This window comes from Salmo salar, chromosome 01 (assembly GCF_965601325.2).
Source record: "Salmo salar chromosome 01, fSalSal1, whole genome shotgun sequence".
Lineage (NCBI taxonomy): Eukaryota > Metazoa > Chordata > Actinopteri > Salmoniformes > Salmonidae > Salmo > Salmo salar.
In genome coordinates this window covers 54,881,811-54,906,610 of record NC_138291.1, presented here as the reverse complement: position 1 = coordinate 54,906,610, position 24,800 = coordinate 54,881,811, and the positions used below count along the sequence as shown (strand labels likewise).

Below are 24,800 nucleotides of genomic sequence, written 5' to 3'. Positions count from 1 at the left end.
GATCGTACTTTTTGGAGAAATGTCCTCTGGTCTGATGAAACAAAAATAGAACTGTTTGGCCATAATGACCATCGTTATGTTTGGAGGAAAAAGGGGGAGGCTTGCAAGCCAAAGAACACCATCCCAACTGTGAAGCACGGGCGTGGCAGCATCATGTTGTGGGTGTGCTTTGCTGCGGTTGGGACTGGTGCACTTCACAAAATAGATGGCATCATGAGGAAGCAAAACCATGTGGATATATTGAAGCAACATCTCAAGACATCAGTCAGGAAGTTAAAGCTTGGTCTCAAATGGGTCTTCCAAATGGACAATGACCTCAAGCATACTTACAAAGTTGTGGCAAAATGGCTTAAGGACAACAAAGTCAAGGTATTGGAGTGGCATCACAAAGCCCTGACCTCAATCCTATAGAACATTTGTGGGTATTAATGAAAAAGCGTGTGCAAGCAAGGAGGCCTATAAAACCTAACTCAGTTACACCAGCTCTGTCAGGAGGAATGGGCCAAAATTCACCCAACTTATTGTGGGAAGCGTGTGGAAGGCTACCCGAAACGTGTGACCCAAGTTAAACATTTTAAAGGCATTGCTACGAAATATTAATTGAGTGTATGTAAACTTCTGACCCACTGGGAATGTGATGAAAGAAATAAAAGCTGGAATAAATCACTCTCACTACTATTATTCTGACATTTCACATTCTTAAAATAAAGTGGTGATCCTAACTGACCTAAGACAGGGAATTTTTACTAGGATTAAATGTCAGGAATTGTGAAAAACTGAGTTTAAATGTATTTGGCTAAGGTGTATGTAAACTTCCGACTTCAACTGTACATGGTCCAATATGTTATTTGGCCCATTTCTGGAGGTGGAAATTTTATTTTGACTTCAACTGTATATATATATATATATATATATATATATATATATATATATATATATATATATATATATATATATATATATAACAATATATAAATCCAATAATGGACTTATAATTGCAGATTGCCCCTTAATGGACAGTGCGAGTTTGAGCATCTGTCCATTAGGCCTGTGGATAATATTTTTTTATCAGCATTAATTAGATTGAGCAATAAAATCCCCACTTTAATTCCATATGCTGGGATCCGCACTATGCAGCTGTTGCAAGAGCGCATTTTTCACTGGCTGTCCACTGGTTTCAAAAACAATGATTGATAGGCAACTTAAACGACTTGAATTCAACCATCATTGGGTTCAAATACACATTAAGATTTGTGAATAGCCATCCACAACAACCACAATCCTTAAAGCGCAAATAACTAAATGAGAGAGCAGCAGTGTGATTCACATCAATACGCTATGTAGACATTAATAATAAGTTAAAGCCGTATCGCTGTAGACCACACCACTGCTGTCATCCTTACCTCCAAGCGTTAATTCAAGATGGATAATCTTTGAAAGCAGTCACACCATTGGAAGACATGCCTTGGACTGTACCCTACAAAAGCCTATTCCTGCTCTTTTCCCGTGATCCATCAAACACATTTGGTGTGTCATCATAGTGGTCTCTGACTTGTGTTAAGACTTGCTCAGGTGGAACAAATGTAAACTTTTGGCTTTTTTCAATGCTGATTTGAATGTCACCGAGAAGACAGAGAAGTGTCAAAGATTTTTTCCCCCAAACATCCTTTCTGAATTTAAAAGTAATCCTCGAAATAATCTAGTTTTTCTAAAGTATCTGTAATCTGATTATAACATTATGCTGGTAACTTAATGGATACAGTTACCGTTTTTTTTCTATCAGTCAAATGTATTTATAAAGCCCTTTTTACATCAGCCAATGTCACAAAGTGCTGTACAGAAACCCAGCCTGAAACAGCAAGCAATGCAGATGTAGAAGCACATTGGCTAGGAAAAGCTCCCTAGAAAGGCCAGCACCTAGGAAGAAACCTAGAGAGGAACCAGGCTCTGAGGGGTGGCCAGTCCTCTTCTGGCTGTGCCAGGTAGAGATTATAACAGAACATGGCCAAGATGTTCAAATGTTCATAGATGACCAGCAGGGTCAAATAATAATAATCACAGTGGTGGTAGAGGGTGCAACAGGTCAGCATCTCAGGAGTAAATGTCAGTTGGCTTTTCATAGCCAATCATTCAGAGTTAGAGACAGCAGGTGCGGAAGAGAGAGAGTCCAAAACAGCAGGTCCGGGACAAGGTAGCACATCCAGTGAACAGGTCAGGGTTCCATAGTCGCAGGCAGATCAGTTGAAACTGGAGCAGCAGCAGCATGACCAGGTGGACTGGGGACAGCAAGGAGTCATATCAGGCCAGGTAGTCCTGAGGCATGGTCCTAGGGTTCAGGTCCTCCGAGAGAAAGAGAGAGAGAGAATGACAATGAGAAAGAGAAAATTAGAGGGAGCATACTTAAATTCCCACAGGACACCGGATAAGACTGGAGAAATACTCCAGATATAACAGAATGACACTAGCCCCCCGACACAAAATATTGCAGCATAAATAATCCCTTACACGTGATCCGTTACTCCCCAACCCTGCACACACGTTACAATATAGTGAAGTAAATGACAGATACTACAAACTGCCCTCCACCCTCCCAAGCAGGGACATGATGTCCACAATTTTACATAACTAATTGACAGATTAGCGCACAGCCATACACCGAATAAAATATATGGTAGTCCATACTTCCCATCCACATGTATGAAGGCATACATTGGGCATGTTTGAATAATAACTGTTTCAGTGATCCATAGTTAGGGAATAATCAGACGATACATTGCAGGTAAAATACCACAATACCACCTTGTACTTAAAGCATGCAGAAATGACCTTAAGGTTTTTAACATTATTTAAGATTTTGAGGAATGGCAAGCCTTTTAAGGTCAAGGGCTTTGCAAAAGATGGTTTAGATTCCAGTAAAGTCCCCCAGTTGTTATTCAAACATGCCTAATGCACGCCTTCATACATGTGGACGGGAAATAGGGATTACTGTACATTTTTATTCAGTGAACGGCATGTTAGTGGCAATCAGGTGAGGATGTGCTAACTGCCCTGCTAAGAGCTCTGTGGCTGATAGACCCAATGATAGACCCAATGGCTGTTTGCTGCATAATGTACACTTTTGTCTTTTTCCCATCATTCACTCTTCCATCTTATCCTAGGCTACAGATGCTCTGATACAGGAGACATTCTGCAAGTACAATCAACTAGTGCCATCGGAATTATCAGAATCAAAAGGCAAGATTCTGAGAACCATGCATAGTTCTTAGAACCTCGCATAGTTTTTAGAACTTCACATCATTTTGGCAAATCACTGAAATTCCTGTTTTGTGGGAAATGTGACTGATAAGATCAGAACCACACTATTTCAAACGTTTCTCTTTACCATTACCTCTTTATGTGGGTATGCTTCCTAAAATCTCATAGGATTGAGGAAAAATGACTGTATAATTATTCAAGTATAACCTTTCCATAGCTTAGCTAATGGGGGACTTTACTGGGATCTAAACCATCTTTTGCAAAGCCCTTGACCTTAAAAGGGTTGCCATTCTTTGAAATCTTGTTCGGTAAAATGTTCCGTTAAAAACCTTATATCGTAATTCCTGCATACTTTAAATACAAGGTCGTATGGTGGTATTTATTTTTAAGTCATAGAATAACTACAATGTAAATCTTTTAAAGATTTTATTATCACTAACTATTCAGGGTCATTCAGTTTAAAGGATACATCTGTACTATAATAGAAAATAAGACAAACATTTGAAGATCATTAATTGTTTTTTTTTTTTGTTTTTTTTTTTACACACTTTGTTACTGAACATCAACAGGCAGACAATTCCACCCACTAGGTGGACAACAAACACTGCAAAACATTAATTCGTATAAAAAGTCAGCAATACAGCAACAGCTTGGACAGCTACGAAATGTACTACAGCACTATCATCATAAATAAAGGAGCTATCCGATGACAACAGAACGTTTCAGGACATTGTAAAATCCAGTCTCTCCTTACGAGGTATGGTCTCTCCACTGAGTTCAGGGTGTGGTCTTGTTGCGGTCTTTTTATTCTGGAGTCCTCTAGATCAGGTCCAACAGGGAGAACTCGGGGCTGTGGTAGTTGACCAATCAGGGGTAGTTTGGTCGGTGAAATACCTCTGCAGCCCCATTTTCCCATGCCCTATGCCTCTTTAAAGCTAGATCTCAAAGCGGTATATGCATAGGAAAAAGGAACAGCGAGTGCAGATACCCCTCTCGAATCCACTGCTGTTGTGAACCTGAAAGGGAGAGACACAGACAACCTCACAGAATGAACACTTTGAATATTAAACCTTATACAATGATATTTAAAGAAAAACATTAAAACAAGTCATTCCTATTTTATCATGTACAGCTGATTTTGCACAAGTAACTTATACTTTAGAATACGCAAAACAATATTTTCAGGACTTCAATCATTTGGATAAGACAATAACTGCAAATTGACAAATTCTTAATCATTTAATAATTATACTTTAATCATTTGCTAAACAGCAAATGTGAAAAACATTAAAGAGACTTTATATTCTGTGTGAGCCTGTTTGAGGTTTTAGTTCTATAAAATGCATCAGGTGAAGATCCTATAAATAAAGCTGACTTACCCTGTACAGCTCCAGAGCTGTCTCCCTAAAGCAAACACCTCCTCAGGGGCATTTATTCCTCCCCAGAGACCTTGAAGATGTTTGAGAAAGATAGAGTAGCTGTTTTTTGTTCTCTGTCAGCACTCAGCCCACCTCCTTGGTTTCAGGCCATGGCATATCATGCACTTGCAGGGGCCAGCGCAACCCTCTAAAAAAAAATAAAAAAACATTAGAAATTAACAAGCAACAAACATGACAAAGCCTCAGTGTCTCGGCTAAGGTTGATTGGCTGTCGTTGCTCACCATTGTAGCGCAGGGTGAACTTGCTACATAACGAGCTGCTATCTTCTTCTCAGATGTCAACAGCACAGTGAGGAAAGAGGGAAAAAGTTAGAACACCTAGTTCCTACCAGTGAAAAGTTTCTTATCGGTTCAGGGTCTCTTTCTCTCCCTCTCCCAGGAGGGGCCCCATGCTTTAGCCTCCTCAAGGTCTTCAGACAAGGACTCTCAGGGTGTGCTGAAGTGAGACATTCACACACACACACACACACACACCAACTTAGTACACACAAGCATACACAGACACACACAGACAAATGTACACTCAAGCATACACAGACACACATGCATTGCACACGCACTGAGGCTCTCACACACACACACACACTGTAAAAGTGGGATGTTCTGGCATGTCAAGGCCAGAGGCCAGTACAAACCCTCTTACCAGCTAGAAATGAAACTGTGTGAAACCACACTCCTCTTCTGATTTTGCACTAAGGGAGGTGGACATGTATCATAGGAGTTAATAAAGGAAGTCCTGTCATACATGACCATATCCTTACATGACCATACCCTTGCCTAACCAGTCCAGTAAAGTATGTCCAAGTTTAGCTTCTGAATCGCAGTGTGGGGAACTCTTTAGAATTAACTCTGTCAGACTAAGAACAGGGTTTAAACAGTTATGGGCATACCATGTCTTGGAGTCAATATATTAAGGCCTATTGTAGTGATATGTAGATTTATTCGATTTCACAGTGGACATTTGTGTGCATCATAACAAGCTGGGAAAATATCCCCATATAGAATAATACAACTACATTGTATCTGAATACCTTTTTCAGATATGAATGTGTCAGTCTACTCAGGAACTTAATAAGACCCTTGGTAAGACACATATACCATGTTGTGAAAACCACTTGGCTGAACTCATTCTCCACCATCCACAATGTTCAACATTTGACCCAGCTTTCCACGAGCACCACTAGGGGGCAGCAGCTTCAAGCCCTGGATAACAGCGTTGCTCTTATGCAGAGTGTAAAATTCTCTGGAAAAAATTGCAGCGTTACAGTTCTTTTTTTTTTTTATTGCTAGGACCCATTCCTCAATACTTAGGTCACTTTTTCAAAACTCTTCACACAGCGCGCACAACAGCAGTCTATCTGGGCTAAACTGTGGATCATTTTTCATTGCTTTGGCACAAAATGCATTCAATGACTACATCTTTCAAATGTCATGAATTATTTTCTCACTCAGACACAACCACCACCAAAACTCTATGTACCTACATGCCAATTTGCACATGTTTACATACTCTTTTCAAAACTGTTAAACTTAAGTTCAAAACCTAACATTATACAAAATTGAATAAGACAGCAATCTGCTACAGTAATATCGTATTGAAATCTATTCAAATATAAAAAATTAAATACTATCAAAACAATTAGACCAACCACGGCTGATTCCCATTGTAGCTGAACACCTACCCAGGTGTTACTCTTTCAATTTCATTACCATCTATACAAAAGGGGACATCTTAGGAATAATGCTGTACTGTAATGTAAACATGGACCCAGACAGAGATAGAGAAGTGGCTGCCAGAGGAAGAAGAGTGGCTGGGAGAGGGAGAGGAGTACGTATGCGTGGTGGAAGAAGACTGAGAGGAAGATCAAGAGCTGTAGTCTCAGGTGAGATTAGGGCTACTATAATTTATCATGTAATAAATCATGGTCTATCAATGAGCGACACTGGTCTGAGAGTGCAATCCAAATCTGTAACGCTCAACAGTGGCATCTATTGTGAGAAATTTCTGGCAAAACAACAAGTAAGATGTGCATTTTGCAAGGGCATCTGACTGAACTGCACATTACAGAAGTAAATTGAGCAAAGCCTCCAAACCCACTTGTGTGTAATTGTTTTTGCATTTCGGCTTAGGACCCAACAGTTACCTCCCATAGGCGGGAGAGGTAGGATTTTCACTGCTGTGCAGGAAACTGCAATCGTTGATATGGTCATCAGAAAGAATGGCATAAAACTCACAGAGATTCGGGACAGTTGGCAGCCAACATTACATTTGGAAATATTCACAATGTAAGCATAACAACTATTTCTAGAGTCCTGAAACAACATCAAATCAGGATGAAGCAGTTGTACACTGTCCCCTTTGAGAGGAACTCTGAACGGGTCAAGCAACTCAGGTCCAATATGTCCAGGTAAGATGACTATAAAATACACAACTGGTTTTGAACAAAACCAAACAGGGCAGAGACACACAATGGCATTGTTTTAGGTATAATGTAAACTACCATAATAGCCTAACTCTTATGTTGCCTTGTGGATTTATTTTAGATAGTCATGGAGATTGAAGCCAGGCAAACACCCCACATATTCATCTTTGTGGATGAGGCTGGTTTCAACTTGGCCAAAACATGGCGGCGAGGAAGGAATGTGATTGGGAAAAGAGCCACAGTGGATGTCCCGGGCCAGAGGGGTGCCAACATCACAATGTGTGCAGCAATATCCTCTGATGGATTGCTGTTACACAAACCGCTAATTGGGCCATACAACACCGAGCGTCTCATTTCATTCCTGGATGACCTCTATGGAAGAGTTGTGCCAGGTGAGGAAAGGATTGCTGTGAGGCGAAATTGGCCAACGTTTGTAATTGTATGGGACAATGTGGTATTTCACCACTCCCGTGCAGTCACAGAGCAGTATGCAGCCCATCCCAGAATGGTGTCACTTTTCCTCATGGGGCAAGGAGCCAACTGCAGTAATGCTTAGAGGGAAAAGTTGAGAGTGGACAGAGACTAGGGTGCCCGAGTCAAACCTGGTAAAACATTGTTCTTCTTGAAGTCTTGTTCAGAGAGAGAGCAATTGTACTTAGGTGAAAGATCAATAGGAGAACATGTCAACCTCTAACTTTAGGCTAAGCTTCAGTGATTAAGCTGAAACTCATGACCTCATGAAATTAAGTAAATGAGGGGTGGTAATGGGTACAGTGTTCTCATAGCTCGGCCTTTCGAGTGAACCGTTCTTAAACTCATTATGCAGTCTGATGAATGGGTCACTGACTTAATATATTAATAATGTAGCTGCTTTCTTATAAATACTTGTCCTTTTTCATGTCCCTTCTCTGTTGGCCTCATTGTAGTTCATTGAATTTATGCCGCTAGCAGAAGCTTTTATCCAAAGCTACTTCCAGGAAAGTACATTTTTATTTTATGTGATCCCTGTGGGAATTGAACCGACAACCTTGCTAGGCCATGCTCTTACCAACTGAGCCACATTAGTTCACTTCATGTTGAAGTCGAAATAAGGCAATGTCTAACCCCTGGCTGTGTTCATGATATCAGCAACACTGATACTGTATACTCCCCTTGCTAACATTGCAGACAATACCTTCTTTCTCCCTGGCTGAGTTAATGTTACTACTTCTTGTCCACAATACCCCTATTCCCTTCTCTTCCTCCGGTCCCCTCTTTCCTTAGTTAACAAAACATTGTTACCCAAGGCTGTAAGACACATTACATGTAATATTAATTTAACCAAAGGCCTTGCCTGAGGGAAAAATATTTGCAGGCCCTCATTTAGATAGGTCATGGTCAAGTTTGGTTTCTGGCTCATTCACTTGACATTGGTCCTCACCACCACTACCAGACTAAACCAAATCCCTGTCTGTACACTACCGGTCCAACTGTGTTCAATTTGGTGGAGGATGTTGTGATTTGTGAAAGCAGCTCGGCGGCTTGCCTTTCTCACACTTCCTGCCCAAAGGTGGTTCAGACAGACAACACTTGTCAGTCACCAGTCAGACATTTACATTTCTTCAAAAGGCAGTGGGTCCCCAGGTTTCACCTGGAGCACAAGGCTCGGTACACTGTCTATCTCCTCCCACTGTTCAACAATGCTGAGGAGTGCCTTGGCACCCCTGTGGCACAACTGTCGGTCCCCATCCAAAACAAAAGACTCTCAGATGGAAACAGGAGCACACCGAATTATTCTGTATGAATTGAATAACATCTCACTTGTACTGTACCGCATGGAATATTTCTGACGTTTTACAGCAAGAAATATACATGTGGAGACAATTTGAATAGTCAACATCTTTATTATGTGATCGATAGCGGTGATTGCTGTATAAAAGTCACATGTTGACCATGAAATACATGTGAGGTTGTCTCTTATCTAATGTATTATTCAATCAAAACCTGTAACCAGATTTCTGGAAGAACTCAATAGCATCGTCCTTCCTGTGCAGTGAGAAATAATATTTTCTCAATTACATGACAGTCTTTGCTTCACACAGCAGATGTATTTTTGAGGAGATAAATTCCAACTTTTTGCGATTGAACAAGAGCCTCCGATGCTACAGTGTGAGAGAGATGGGAACGACCTTGCCACGAGTGTAGTGAAGTGCGAACATGTGACTACTTGGTGTAAAATGATAGACAGTAGCCGTTCTACACCATCCCTTGGTTTACACAAGAGCAAAGGGAAGCTCCAAAATGCTTATACATTTTTATTTAACTAGGAAAGTCAGTTAAGAACAAATTCCTATTTACAATGACGGTCTAGCCGGCCAAACCTGAACGACGCCGGGCCATTTGTGCGCCGCCCTACGGAACTCCCAATCACAGCCGGATGTGATACAGCCTTGATGCGAATGCTAATCCATAAGGTTCCCAACACAGGCCTACCAAATGAATGAGAACACAAAAATACAAAAAAAAAAAGCTTTTATTTGGGATGTAACTGATGAGCAATAGTAAGCTGTTTATATTTGATTGGTTAATCTTTTTAAAATGACAACTTTATGTTTCAGTACTAAAAACAGTGGATGGCATTTCACTTCTAAAATGAATGACATGACATGACAACAAAAAAACATCAATACATTTGACCATTTACACCATCCAAGCTTGCAAATGTTTTGTAAGAACTATTAGATAGTTACAAAATAAATATTTTTTATAGTTACACCAGTCACAAGATATTTCTTAACACCTAGGAAAGGACAAATTAAATGAATTTCCTTTACCCTCTCAATAATATAAATTAACCTGTGGGAAATTGTAAGCCAACCTTCAAGAAGACACATTCATTCAACAAACAATTCTGGCACATGGCACCACAGGAGGCTCTCATGTAAAAAGGCTTACTTCCGCTTCCCTTATAAAGGCTGGCCCAATACCTGAAACAGTGCCACCACTGGTAGACCTCTCATGGTTCAACATGCTACATTGGCATGCTATGTAACTGAACGATAGATAGTTTGTGAAGGTATCCTATTACATCAGATTCACCATGCTGCCTGTGTTCGTTCCTGTTCAACTAGATGAAATGGTTTGATCTTTGCTAATAGCACTGTAATGCTACAATTAAAGATAAAACATTGATTAATGAAATATTAAGTGTTCACAAGTCCTACAGTCTAGCTTGCTCTTTCCGCCTGTAAGCCTTTGACTAAGCGACATTATATTGCAAACACCCCTGTCCTATGATCTCTCATTTCCCTCTCCCTATGCAACATCATTTTAATAGTACATTATTTGAATGTATTCTGTTTCAGATGTGTTCAGTGCACTAAAGGTATGTGAATGAAGACATCAACAGAACAATCAAGTGGTTGTTGGAAATATTTCTCTCTCTGCATGTATCCCTCTCTCTTCCCTCCTGTGCTGGGGTTGAAGAGGGGAGATGTGAAGGTCGCAGGCTGTTTTGACTTTTTTTTCTCTCTCTCAGAATGCTGGAGTACAGAGTCAAATTGTAATGTTAACTTCATTGTCCAAGTACATATGGCGAGGACTGTAGAAATGAAAATGCTTCCTTCATTGGTGGGAACCTGGAGGTGGCAGAGATAAGGGTGGTCTGGGTGGTCTCCAGGGAACAGGGCATCCTGGGACTCTGATAGTGGTGGTGCTTAGAGGAAGGCAGGCCTGGATAGGTGGTGACACCATTCCCAAGTGTGTGTGTGTGTGTCTATGCGTGTGGGTACATAACATTATCAGGGCTGTTTCACAAAATAAAAGAGATCACTCTTGCAGTTCAGTTCATAACATCGTTCCCTCCGCTTTCTGCGGAGCTGCACAGACTTGACATTGCCCATCAAATCTGCTTTTGGATTGAGGAATTCAGTCCCATATCCTTGAAAATACACAACTGGCAACAACTTGTGAACTTACATAACCAATCAAGGCTAGTCAAAGCATAGGTCAGGATGACCCTGCACAGAACAACCTCTCGAGGCCGGCCTCAGTGTGATGTTCTCTTTTCGTCTCTCTCAATAGCCTCGTTTATACTTGGCACTAACATGTGTACTGTGTCTTGATCTTGTCCACATTGTGATTTTGCAAATGATTTGACAGATATTCTTTCAAAATAATATGTATTTATTCTAAGACACATATTGATGCCATAAGTCAGTAATGCTACCTATCAATGATTTTGTCGGACGGGATAAAATGGTTTCACTGTTCAAATCCATCTACACGTAAGATATCCAGACACAATGGTTGCATTTACACAGGCATCCCAATTCAGTTTTTTTGCCCAATCATTAGCAAAAGAGCTGATCTGATTGGTCAAAAAAACTATTGATGGAAAAAGATCTGAATTTAATTGTCTACACCTGTCTAAATATTTGGGCACAAATAGATTGTGGACAAAACCAGGACAAAGGATGCATGTTAGAACCAGGTATAAATGGGGATAATGTTAAGTCCTTCATGTAAGGCATCTGAAAACCTGTCAAAAAAACATTACTTTGATTTCAGATGCTTTCTCCCTTTCCAATGTTGTTAATGAGCTGTCAAATTACCAAGTTTGATCCACAGCCTACAGTTTCAGGGATGTATGTGTTATTGCTCTACTACAGGGATAATCTAGTAAATTGAGCCGCGTGCTGATTTTTTCTTGAGCGGCTTGGCAGGGGGGCGAAACATAATTACAAGTTGACTGCAAATTCACCCCAAGAAGCCCACAACAATTAATCTGACTAAAACTTAAGAATTTCAAACCTTGCTTACATTTGTACAGTGGGGGAAAAAGTATTTGATCCCCTGCTGATTTTGTACGTTTGCACACTTACAAAGAAATGATCAGTCTATAATTTTAATAGTAGGTTTATTTGAACAGTGCGAGACAGAATAACAAAAAAATCCTGAAAAATGCATGTCAAAAATGTTATAAAATGATTTGCATTTTAATGAGGGAAATAAGTATTTGACCCCTCTGCAAAACATGACTTAGTACTTGGTGGCAAAACCCTTGTTGGCAATCACAGAGGTCAGACGTTTCTTGTAGTTGGCCACCAGGTTTGCACACATCTCAGGAGAGATTTTGTCCCACTCCTCTTTGCAGATCTTGTCCAAGTCATTAAGGTTTCGAGGCTGACGTTTGGCAACTCGAACCTTCAGCTCCCTCCACAGATTTTTTATGGGATTAAGGTCTGGAGACTGGCTAGGCCACTCCAGGACCTTAATGTGCTTCTTCTTGAGCCACTCCTTTGTTGCCTTGGCCGTGTGTTTTGGGTCATTGTCATGCTGGAATACCCATCCACGACCCATTTTCAATGCCCTGGCTGAGGGAAGGAGGTTCTCACCCAAGATTTGACGGTACATGGCCCAGTCCATCGTCCCTTTGATGCGGTGAAGTTGTCCTGTCCCCTTAGCAGAAAAACACCCCCATGTTTGACGGTGGAGATGGTGTTCTTGGGGTCATAGGCAGCATTCCTCCTCCTCCAAACACGCGAGTTGAGTTGATGTCAAAGAGCTCCATTTTGGTCTGATCTGACCACAACACTTTCACCAGTTGTCCTCTGAGTCATTCAGATGTTCATTGGCAAACTTCAGACGGGCATGTATATGTATTCTTGAGCAGGGGGACCTTGCGGGCACTGCAGGATTTCAGTCCTTCACGGCGTAGTGTGTTAGCAATTGTTTTCTTGGTGACTATGGTCCCAGCTGCCTTGAGATCATTGACAAGATCCTCTCGTGTAGTTCTGGGCTGATTCCTCACCGTTCTCATGATCATTGCAACTCCACGAGGTGAGATCTTGCATGGAGCCCCAGGGCGAGGGATATTGACAGTTCTTTTGTGTTTCTTCCATTTGCGAATAATCGCACCAAATGTCACCTTCTCCCCAAGCTGCTTGCGATGGTCTTGTAGCCCATTCCAGCCTTGTGTAGGTCTACAATCTTGTCCCTGACATCCTTGGAGAGCTCTTTGGTCTTGGCCATGGTGGAGAGTTTGGAATCTGATTGATTGATTGCTTCTGTGGACAGGTGTCTTTTTTACAGGTAACAAGCTGCGGTTAGGAGCACTCCCTTTAAGAGTGTGCTCCTAATCTCAGCTCGATACCTGTATAAAAGACAACTGGGAGCCAGAAATCTTTCTGATTGAGAGGGGGTCAAATATTTATTTCCCTCATTAAAATGCAAATCAATTTAGAACATTTTTGACATGCGTTTTTCTGGATATTTTTGTTATTCTGTCTCTCACTGTTCAAATAAACCTACCATTAGACTGATCCTTTCATTGTCAGTGGGCAAACGTACAAAATCAACAGGGGATCAAATACTTTTTTCCCCCCCACTGTATACAGTCACATGTGTCTACCAAACCTGCAACTGGAATGACTTCTGGCTTTGTTCACAAAAACCAACAAAATGTGTGTCTGTTTAGTTGATCTCGTATAGCATATTCACAGTGTAGGTGGGAGGCATTCACAGTGTAGGTGGGAGGCATTCACAGTGTAGGTGGGAGGCATTCACAGTGTAGGTGGGAGGCATTCACAGTGTAGGTGGGAGGCTGGGTGGAATTAACACTGTTGGAGTCTCCCTGTCTCTGACACATCCTCTCATTATTACATACAAGGCCTCCTGCTGGGTAGGCCAGGTGTTACTGGGGCTGTCACAGAGACACATCAAATAGAGCTACCCTCATCACACACATGTGCATACACACAGTAATAGTAAGAGGTGCTGGTAAGGACAGCTGCCATATCTTACGTATTCCATCATTTCCTTTGCCTAAAAAGGTTGAATTGCAAGATCTTGGTTGGAAAAATGCAGTCTTCAACCAGCACATCCTAAAATAGGAGCACAGATAATACTATTTTTCTGTGTGTGCGTGCGTGCATGTGCGTGTTTTTGTGAGGGTGCATGCATGTGCACATGCAGACGTGCACATACGTGTGTGTGCGTGTAACTTCTCAACCTGGCTGGATCGGGTTGAGAAGTCAGCAGCCTGCCAAGCGTATCTATTAATCAGAGGAGAGTAAAACAGAGGCTAACTTCGAACTCCCTGGCTGTCAGATGGGTTTAGGGCCCTGGATCAGTGGTGTGATTAACAAAATTCTCTCCTCTTCTCCTCTCAGCTCATAAAAGGGGAAGAGCCTGCTTAACCACAGCTCAGCAATAAACAGTAAAGTCAGGCAGTGAGACGTTTTTCTGTCTGAGCTTTCTTTTCTGGATTTTGATAATTAGCGGGTATTGTATTCTCGCTCTCTCTTGTTAACGCGGAGAAGGGAAAATAAATAAACATGAATATGGGTTGTATTCACAATGGTGTTTGTTCTTCACCGTTTGCCCTTTTCTTGTGGCAACAGGTCACAAATCTTGCTGCTGTGATGGCACACTGATATTTCACCCAAATGATACGGGAGTTTATCAAAATTGGAATTGTTTTCCCGAACTCTTTGTGGGTCTGTGTAATCTGAGGGAAATATTTTGTCTTTAATATGGTCATACATTTGGCAGGATGTTAGTAAGTGCAGCTCAGTTTCCACCTCATTTTGTGGGCAGTGTGCACAGAGTCTGTCTTCTCTTTAGAGCCAGGTCTGCCTACAGCAGCCTGTGTCTGTACATAGTCAAAGCTTTCCTTAATTTTCGGTCAGTCATAGTGTTTAGGGCCAAATAGCATTCTAGTTTGCTTAGTTTTTTTTGTTAATTCCTTCCAATGTGTCAAGTAATTATCTTTTGGTTTTCTCATGATTTGGTTGGGTCTAATTGTGTTGCTGTCCTGGGGCTCTCTTTGTGTTTGTGAACAGAGCACCAGGACCAGCTTGCTTAGGGGACTCTTCTCCAGGTTCATCTCTCTGTAGGTGATGGCTTTGTTATGGAAGGTTTGGGACTCGCTTCCTTTTAGGTGGTTGTAAAAATTAACGTCTCTTTTCTGGATTTGGATAATTAGCGGGTATCGCCTAATTTTGCTCTGCATGCATTATTTGGTGTTTTACGTTGTACACAGAGGATATATTTGCAGAGATCGGCTTGCAGAGTCTCAATTTGGTGTTTGTCCCATTTTGTGTATTCCTGGTTGGTGAGCGGACCCCAGACCTCACAACCATATAGGGCCATGGGTTCTATAACAGATTCAAGTATTTTTAGCCAGATCCTAATTGGTATGTTGAATGTTATGTTCCTTTCTATGGCATATAAGGCCCTTCTTGGCTTGTCTCTCAGATCGTTCAGCTTTGTGGAACCTGTGGTGCTGATGTTTATGTATAATTTTTTGTGTGCTCTAGGGCAACAGTGTCTAGATGAAATTTGTATTTGTGGTCCTGGCAACTGGACCTTTTTTGGAACACCATTAGTTTGTCTAACTGAGATTTACTAATCAGGGCCCAGGTCTGACAGGGCCCAGGTCTATCAGGGCCCAGGTCTGACAGAATCTGTGCAGAATATCTAGGTGCTGCTGTAGGCCCTCTTTGGCTGGGTACAGAAGCACCAGATCATCAGCAAACAGTAGACATTTGACTTCAGATTCTAGTAGGGTGAGGCTGGGTGCTGTAGCCTGTTCTAGTGCCTTTGCCAATTCGTTGATACCCTGTACCTGTCAAAAGTTTGGACACACCTACTCATTCCAGGGCTTTTCTTTGACTGGTACTGTATATGTTAAAGAGGGTGGGGCTTAAACTCTGTTCCTGTCTCACACCACAGCCAAGTGGAAAGAAATGTGTTTTTCTGCCCATTTTAACCACACACTTGTTTGTGTACATGGATTTTATAATGTATGTTTTCCCCCCCCCCAACACCACTTTCCATCAATAAGTATAGCAGACCCTGCAAATCTGGTGCAGTCCATGAGGAGGAGATGCACTGCAGTACTTAATGTAGCTGGTGGCCACTTATGTTCATACAAATATTTACACATGTTAAGTTTGCTGAAAATAAACGCAGTTGACAGTGAGAGGACGTTTCTTTTTTTGCTGAGTGTATGTGTCTCTATGGTCATACATTTGACAGAAGATTAGTAAGGGCAGCTCAATTTCCACCTAATTCTCTCTTTCTTTAGTTTTGTTACTTTTCATTCTGATGAGCCAATGCGGAAAATGATCTTTTGTAATATTCTCAAAGCGTGTGTGTGTGTGTGTGTATGTGTGTGTGCGCGCGCTTAGTAACATAATATGACATCCTCCTTCTCCATGACAAAACAACAGGGCAAATCAGTTCGTTTTGACAACACTCCTCAAGTCACTGGACACATTTTGGGCAATGTATTTTGGTCCTGTGTGGCTCAGTTGGTGGAGCATGGTGCTTGCAATGCTATGGTTGTGATTCCCACGGGGAAACAGTACAAAATAGTATGAAAAAGCTACGCATGAGTGGAGATCTGAGAGCAGCAGGGTAGTAATCTGAAATGCAGTGGGAAAAGGAAATCATACAACTCACATGAGAACGTTTCAACTTAATCAAGTGACTCTGTTCTAATAACGAAGCCAGCTCAGAACTCCCTTGATTTCTAGTCCAATACAAAAGGTCGCAGTTGTAAATGAGAACTTGTTCCTAACTGGCCTACCTGGATTAATAAAGGTGAAATAAAAAACAAAACGTTAGAGGGCCCTCTTGTGTCCTGACTGTAATTGCATCTAGTACTGCATAATTAATGCCGCACTGCATAGGAATGGATAGACTTAGTCCAGCAAAATAAAAAAAGTATCCCCTGAATCCCCTTTACTGGTAGGTCTAACTCAAGGATTTTCAACCCGCTAATGTAAGTCACTCTGGATAAGAGTGTCTGCTAAATGACTGAACATTGAAACTGTTATTTTGTCATAGGAACAACAACGGGTGGCTTTGATGGCTACTGGCCCAGTTATAAAAGCAAACTGAGTTCCTTTCCTCCCATCAAGTTCAACATGTTCATCTTTTAGATGACCAATGAGGTCAATCAATGCTGGGTTGTGTTGACAGTGAAGCCCACACTGAGATTCATTGTTGGTAGAAAACATGTCAGGGTATGTTTGATGTGTATGAGACCAAACTAGTGGGGGTTTGTTTGTAAGGCCATGAATATCTAGATGTTTAATGTCTCATGTGCTTTAGTGGTTGTGTAATACAGTGGTCTTCTGTACTGCACTAATCTGCGCTGATCATTGATGCTAGGACACCCTCTTGTCATTTTAACCCTGATATATGGCTGTAGACTCCCATGGCTTCTAACAGGAGGGTCCATGGAGTCTACAGCCAGGTGTCAGTATCAGTGTTCTTTATGCCTGTGTAACACCTTTTATTTCCCTCCCTTTCTGTGAGAGAGTATAACCTTTTGTTCACTTGCCAATTTCCTGTCTCAAAACGTAATGCCATGCCACCTAGTCCAGTGGATAAGTGACCTGCCTAGGAGAAACACTGACAGTTCACTTTAAAAAAAGACTACATGGAGCCAAAGATGTTATATCATCCAAAAAGCATTGATGTTTCCTTTGAACATACTATATCTTCATACAAGAAGCAGGGGTCTAAGTTTCTGGAAAAGCTTAGTAATTGGAAAAACAACCATACAGAATCAGATATAAACAGAAAGCCGACCACATCTGACCCCTGTTTACACCCAAAGACAGTGTAATATCCAGACAGTGACTAACAAAATGTCATAAGGATGAAAATCGCAACCTAACCCTCACAGGCTTCAGCCGAAGAACCTAAAAAAAAAGGAGAGTAGAAAGAGAGAGAAAAAAACATTGACAGAAAGGGAGGTAGACCTGGGGAGTGTCTCAGAGTAGAAGTGCTGAACTAGGATCAGGTCCCCCTTTGTCCATGTAACCTTATTAATTGTGATCTTAAAGGAAAAACTGATCCTAAATCAGCACTCCTACTCTGAGATACTTCCTCAACAACTTGGATGGAAAATTACTGAGGATAATAGGGGACACTATTGCCACTCCTATTTTCCATATCCTCAATTTAAGCATACTAGAAAGTGTGTGCCCTCGGGCCTGGAGGAAAGCAAAAGTCATTACCCTACCTAAGAATAGTAAAGCCCCCTTTACTGGCTCAAATAGCCGACCAATCAGCCTGTTAACAACCCTTAGTAAACTTTTTGAAAAAATTGTGTTTGACCAGATACAATGCTATTTTACGGTAAGCAAATTGACAAGACTTTCAGCACGCTTATAGGGAAGGACATTCAACAAGCACAGCACTTACACAAATGACTGATGATTGGCTGAGAGAAATTAATGATAAAAAGATTGCTGGGGCTGTTTTGTTAGACTTCAGTCCAGCATTTGACATTATCGATCATAGTTTGCTGCTGGATGTATGTGTTATGGCTTTACACCTGCTGCTATATTGTGGATAAAGAGTTACCAGTCAAACAAAACACAGAGGGTGTTCTTTACTGGAAGCCTATCCAACATAATCCAGGTAGAATCAGGAATTCCCCAGGGCAGCTGTCTAGGCCCTTTACTTTTTTTCAATCTTTACTAACGACATCTCACTGGCTTTGAGTAAAGCCACTGTGTCTATGTATGCGGATGACTCATCACTATACACTATATCAGCTACTACAGCGACTGAAATGACTGCAACACTTAACCAACAGCTGCAGTTAGTTCCAGAATGGGTGGCAAGAAATAAGTTAGTCCTAAATATTACAAAAACTAAAAACATTGTATTTGGGACAGATCATTCATTAAAATGAATAATGTGGAAATTGAGCAAGTTGAGGTGACTAAACTGCTTGGAGCAACCCTGGATTGTAAACTGTCATGGTCAAAACATATTGATACAACAGTAGCTAAGATTGGGAGAAATCTGTCTATAATAAAGCGCTGTTCTGCCTTCTTAACAGCACTATCAACAAGGCAGGTCCTACAGGCCCTAGTTTTGTTGCACCTGGACTACTGTTCAGTTGTTTAGTCAGGTGCCACAAAGAGGGACTAAGGAAAATTGCAATTGGCTCAGAACAGGCCAGCACAGCTGGCCCTTGGATGTACAGAGAGCTAACATTAATAATATGCATGTCAATCTCTCCTGGCTCAAAGTAAAGGTATTGACATGTTGAATGTACCGAGCTGTCTGTTTGAACTACTGGCACACAATTTAGACACCCATGCATACCCCACAAGACATGCCACCAGCATTCTCTTCACAGTCCAAGTCCAGAACAGACAATGGGAGGCGCACAGAACTACATAGAGCCATGACTACATGGAACTCTATTCCACATACGTAACTCATGCAAGCAGTAAAATTAGATGGGGAAAAAAACAAAAAGACACCTTATGGAACAGCGGGGACTGTGAAGCAACACAAACATACAGTATGCACAGACACATGCATACAAACACACAATAACATACGCACTATACACACACACACACATACAAATTGACTTTGTATTGTAGATATGTGGTAGTAGAGTAAGGGCCTTAGGGCACACAATGTGTTGTGAAATCTGCTGTGAATGTATTGTAATGTTTCTACATTTTATAACGGTCCTAATTTTGCTGGACCCCAGGAAGAGTAACTGCTGCCTTGGCAGCAGCTAATGGGGATCCATAATAAATAGAAATTCATAAAACAATACATTTGAGAAGCACTCACACTCTCCCTACTGTATTACCTCATGCTTCACCTTCCCATTCACAGAACCTTCTTCCAAGATATACACGAAGCAAAAATGTTACTTCATAATTATCAGCTAGATATGTGAATTCTAATAATCTAGCTAACCAGTTAGTTAAACAGGCAAAAATGAGAAAAAACTAAATGTTATGCAAGGTAAATGTACATTTTCATGGGACAGCTACCAATTCTTCATGGCTAGCTAGCTAGCTAGCCAGCCAGTTAGCCCAATTGACTTACCCATTCACTGAACCGTCTTCCAGCCAGGACAACAATGGCAATAGAGACAAAGAAAGATATACACAAAGCAACCGTTTTACTTCATAACTATCAGCTAGCTATATGTGAATCGTAACAATGTAGCTAACCAGACAATTTAACATGCAAAAATGACCTAAAACTGATATTATGCAAGATAGATGTCAATTCTTCGTTCTTCTTACAAATCTTCGTGGCTATCTGGCTAGCTAACAGTACTAGCAGCTAGCCCTATTGACTTATTATGGGCTTGCGATCTATGGTACGTAGGCAGATAAACATGCCAAAATAAACAGCATATTTTTATTAATGTATCAAAATAAAATATTGTAGTCAGGCAACATATGAGATGTGACTAGATAACATTTAATTTTGAAGTCGGAGTGTTTCTCTCTTCAGCTCAAATAAGTAAAATTACTTACGTACACTACCATTCAAAACTTTGGGGTCACTTAGAAATGTCCTTGTTTTTAAAGAAAAGCAAATTCTGTCCATTAAAATAACATCAAATTTATCAGAAACAGTGTAGACATTGTTAATGTTGTAAATGACTGTTGTAGCTGGAAACGGCTGGTTTTTAATGGAATATCTACATTGGCGTACAGAGGCCCATTATCAGCAACCATCACTCCTGTGTTCCAACGGCACAATGTGTTAACCAATCCAAGTTCATAATTTTTAAAGCCTAATTGATCATTAGAAAACCTTTTTGCAATTATGTTAGAACAGCTGAAAACTGTTGTCCTGATTAAAGAAGCAATAAAACTGGCCTTATTTAGACTAGTTGAGTATCTGGTGTATAAGCATTTGTGAGTTCGATTACAGGCTCAAAATGGCCAGAAACAAAGAACTTTCTTCTGAAACTCGTCAGTCTATTCTTGTTCTGAGAAATGAAGGCATTCCATGCGAGAAATTGCCAAGAAACTGAAGATCTCGTACAACGCTGTGTACTACTCCCTTCACACAACAGCGCAAACTGGCTCTAACCAGAATAGAAAGAGTGGGAGGCCCTGGTGCACAACTGAGCAAGAGGACATTTTTTGGAATACATTATAGCTTTACAGAAACATAGCTTTAGACATATTCCAAACAACAAGGTTTAATTAGACCATATTGCTGCAGAACTATTATGTCATGTCTGTTGCCAGTTCATCCACTGTGCTCATTTAAACTCAGCAAAAAAAGAAACGTCCATTTTTCAGGACCCTATCTTTCAAAGATAATTCGTAAAAATCCAAATAACTTCACAGATCTTCATTCTAAAAGGTCTAAACACTGTTTCCCATGTTTGTTCAATGAACCATAAACAATTAATGAACATGCACATGTGGAACGGTCGTTAAGACACTAACAGTTTGCAGACGGTAGGCAATTAAGGTCAGTTAAGAAAACTTAGGACACTAAAGAGGCCTTTCTACTGACTCTGAAAAACACCAAAAGAAAGATGCCCAGGGTCCCTGCTCATCTGCGTGAACGTGCCTTGGGCATGCTGCAAGGGGGCATGAGGACTGCAGATGTGGCCAGGGCAATAAATTGCAATGTCCATATTGTGAGACGCCTAAGACAGCGCTACAGGGAGACAGGATGGACAGCTGATCGTCCTCGCAGTGGCAGACCACGTGTAACAATACCTGCACAGGATCGGTACATCCGAACATCACATCTGCGGGACAGGTACAGGATGGCAACAACAACTGCCCGAGTTACACCAGGAATGCACAATCCCTCAATCAGTGCTCAGAATGTTTGCAATAGGCTGAGAGAGGCTGGACTAAGGGCTTGTAGGCCTGTTGTAAGGCAGACATCACTGGCAACAATGTCACCTATGGGCACAAACCCACCGTCGCTGGACCAGACAGGACTGGCAAGAAGTGCTCTTCACTGATGAGTTGCAGTTTTGTCTCACCAGGGGTGATGGTCAGATTCGCATTTATCATCGAAGGAACGAGCGTTACACTGAGGCCTGTACTCTGGAGCGGGATCGATTTGGAGGTGGAGGGTCCGTCATGGTCTGGGGCAGTGTGTCACAGCATCATCGGACTGAGCTTGTTGTCATTGCAGCAAATCTCAACGCTGTGTGTTACAGGGAAGACATCCTCCTCCCTCATGCGGTACCCTTCCTGCAGGCTCATCCTGACATGACCCTCCAGCATGACAATGCCACCAGCCATACTGCTCGTTCTGTGCATGATTTCCTGCAAGACAGAAATGTCAATGTTATGCCATGGCCAGCGAAGAGCCCGGATCTCAATCCCATTGAGCACGTCTGGGACCTATTGGATCGGAGGGTGAAGCCTAGGGCCATTCCCCCAGAAATGTCCAGGAACTTGCAGGTGCCTTGGTGGAAGAGTGGCGTAACATCTCACAGCAAGAACTGGCAAATTTGGTGCAGTCCATGAGGAGGAGATGCACTGCAGGACTTAATGCAGCTGGTGGCCACACCAGATACTGACTGTTACTTTTGATTTTGACCCCCCCCCCTCCTTTGTTCAGGGACACATTATTCCATTTGTTTGTCACGTCTGTGGAACTTGTTCAGTTTATGTTTCAGTTGTTGAATCTTATGTTGATAAATATTTACACATGTTAAAACCTGTTGGGGCTAGGGGGCAGTATTGAGAATTTTGAAAAAAATATGTGCCCATTTTTAACTGCCTCCTACACCAACTCAGAAGCTAGAATATGCATATTATCGTTCAGGTTTGGATAGAAAACACTCTGAATTTTCTAAAACTGTTTGAATGGTGTCTGTAAGTATAACAGAACTCATATGGCAGTCAAAACCCTGAGACAAATTCTGACAGGAAGTGGATACCTGATGTGTTGAATTACCTTTAAGCCTATGCCATTGAAACACACAGGGGCTTATTAATTGTTGAGCACTTCCTATGGCTTCCACTAGATGTCACCAGTCTTTAGAAAGTGTTTTGAGTCTTATACTGTGAGAACTGAACGAACAAGAGCCTTGGAACGGTGGTGGCCGATTAGACTCTGACGCGCGAGTTCATGTTGGGTACTCTCGTTCCAAAACGTTTTAAAAGAGAATGCAAACGTCCGCCTTGAATATTATTCATGTTCTGGTTAAAAAAGGCACTAATGATTTATGCTATACAACGTTTGAGATGTTTGAACGAACGTAAATATTTTTTTTCCCCTCGTTCATGACGAGAAGTCCGGCTGGCATAGATCATGTGCTAACAACACGGAGCTTTTTGGACATAAATTATGAGCTTTTTCGAACAAAACTACATTTGTTATGGACCTGGGATTCCTGGAAGTGACATCTGATGAAGAGAATCAAAGGTAATAGATTATTTACATAGTATTTTCGATTTTAGATCTCTCCAACATGGCGGTTAGTCTGTATCACAAAGCGTATTTTTCTGGGCGCAGTGCTCAGATTATTGCAAAGTGTGATTTCCCAGTAAGGTTATTTTTAAATCTGGCAATCCGGTTGCGTTCAAGAGATGTAAATCTATAATTCTTTGAATGACAATATAATATTTTACCAATGTTTTCGAATAGTAATTATTTAATGTGTTGTGCTGCTTGACTGGCGGTTATTGGAGGGAAACGATTTCCTCAACATCAACGCCATAGTAAAACGCTGTTTTTGGATATAAATATGAACTTGATAGAACAAAAAATGCATGCATTGTCTAACATAATGTCCTAGAAGTGTCATCTGATGGAGATTGTCAAAGGTTAGTGCATCATTTTAGCTGGTTTTCTGCTTTTAGTGACGTCTGTCTTTGAATTGACAAAACATTACACACAGCTATTGTCAATGTACTCTCCTAAAATAATCTAACTTTATGCTTTTGCCGTAAAGCCATTTTGAAATCGGACAACGTGGTTAGATTAAGGAGATGTTTATCTTTCAAAGGGTGTAAGATAGTTGTATGTTTGAGAAATTTGAATTATGACATTTAATTGTTTTCAAATTTGGCGCTCTTGATATTTCACCTGTTGTTGATTGGGTGTACCAGGGGTGGGACGCTTGCGTCCCACATAGCCCATAGAGGTTAAGTTTACTGAAAATACACGCAGTTGACAGTGAGGACATTTCTTTTTTTGCTGAGTTTAGTAACATCGACAGGGCTGTAGTGGAGCGGGTCGAGAGTTAAGTTCCTTGGTGTCCACATCACCAACGAACTATCATGGTCCAAACATACCAAGACAGTCGTGAAGAGAGCACGACAAAACCTTTTCCCCCTCAGGAGACTGAAAGGATTTGGCATGGGTCCCCAGATCCTCAAAAGGTTCTACAGCTGCACCATCGAGAGCATCCTGACCAGTTGCATCACCGCCTGGTATGGCAACTGCTCGGCATCTGACCATAAGGCGCTACAGAGGGTAGTGCAAACAGCCCAGTAAATCACTGGGGCCAAGCTTCCTGCCATCCAGGACCTATATAATAGGCGGTGTCAGAGGAAAGCCCATAAAATTGTCAGAGACTCCAGTCACCCAAGTTGTAGACTGTTTTGTCTGCTGCCGCACAGCATGCAGTACCGGAGCGCCATGTCTAGGACCAAAAGGCTCCTCAACAGCTTCTACCCCCAAGCCATAAGACTGCTGAACAATTAATAAAATCGCCACCGGACATTTTACATTGACTGACCCCCCCCCCCCCAATCATTTTGTACACTGCTGGTACTCACTGTTTATTATCTATGCATAGTCACTTCACCCCTACCTACATGAACAAATTACCTCAACTAAACTGTACCTCCGCACACTGACTCGGTACCGGTGCCCCCTGTATATAGCCTTGTTATTGTTATGCCTCGTTATTGTTATT

At 41.4% G+C, this 24,800-nt stretch overlaps 1 long non-coding RNA gene across 2 annotated transcripts; it reads right to left on the bottom strand.

Moving 5' to 3' along the window:
- Positions 1-1,018: 1,018 nt before the first annotated feature.
- On the bottom strand, positions 1,019-4,935 carry LOC106605336 (uncharacterized). 2 transcript variants are annotated; one of them, XR_014379074.1, is made up of 3 exons: positions 4,635-4,775; positions 4,010-4,271; positions 1,019-2,340 (listed from the first exon to the last, which is right to left on the bottom strand). It is a non-coding gene; the product is annotated as an uncharacterized LOC106605336 (long non-coding RNA). The 2 variants fall into 2 exon arrangements; XR_001328832.3 differs by lacking the exon at positions 1,019-2,340 and having other exon boundaries at positions 3,665-4,271; positions 4,635-4,935.
- Positions 4,936-24,800: the final 19,865 nt, after the last annotated feature.